This window comes from Bactrocera latifrons, unplaced genomic scaffold, assembly GCF_001853355.1.
Source record: "Bactrocera latifrons isolate USDA-ARS-PBARC rearing strain unplaced genomic scaffold, ASM185335v1 scaffold_745, whole genome shotgun sequence".
Classification (NCBI taxonomy): domain Eukaryota; kingdom Metazoa; phylum Arthropoda; class Insecta; order Diptera; family Tephritidae; genus Bactrocera; species Bactrocera latifrons.
The window spans coordinates 10,514-11,154 of NW_017537429.1; positions in this window are offsets into that span (position 1 = coordinate 10,514).

Here is a 641-nt window from a genome sequence, read left to right on the forward strand (position 1 = left end):
AAACAACCCACACAGCAGCCCTAGTAACAAATTTTTCGCYAACGATCACTAGCATTATCTTCATAGCAAGTTTGATTATCAAGTTAATCATGAAAATAAATTTCAAGGCAGAACCAGAGCTATCGAGCTACAATCCGAACGCCAAGGACGTCGATATTAAAAAAGAAATGCCTTACTTAACAGAACCCACAAGCCCAGTTTTTTAATCCAAACAAACGAGGACGTTCGTTTTTGGCGACGGAAGAGTTAGCACCAGCTAAGTTGAAACCAAAGCTGACACCAACACTATTGTGCTAAGTCAACAATTACAAAGAACTGGGAAATAGCCCAGACGCGCGCTCAGCAAAATTGTCAATATTCAGCAGCGCAATATCCGGCATGCGCCGATCAAAATTCGGGATCGAGCTTAAAAAGGAATAAGCAAAATAAAACACTTGCAACAACATCCGGCATGCGCCGATCAACACCAATTGCTGACACAGGTAGAAATAGGGTATATTTAAGGGAGAATAAGTAGAATTAAGCATTAGTATTAATGTTTTGGTGATTCAATAAAGGTCTTGCGACCAACAAAAAAAAATCTCTTTTTTTAGACTTGTACAATACAAGTCGATAACTTATATGAGCGTACATATATATCG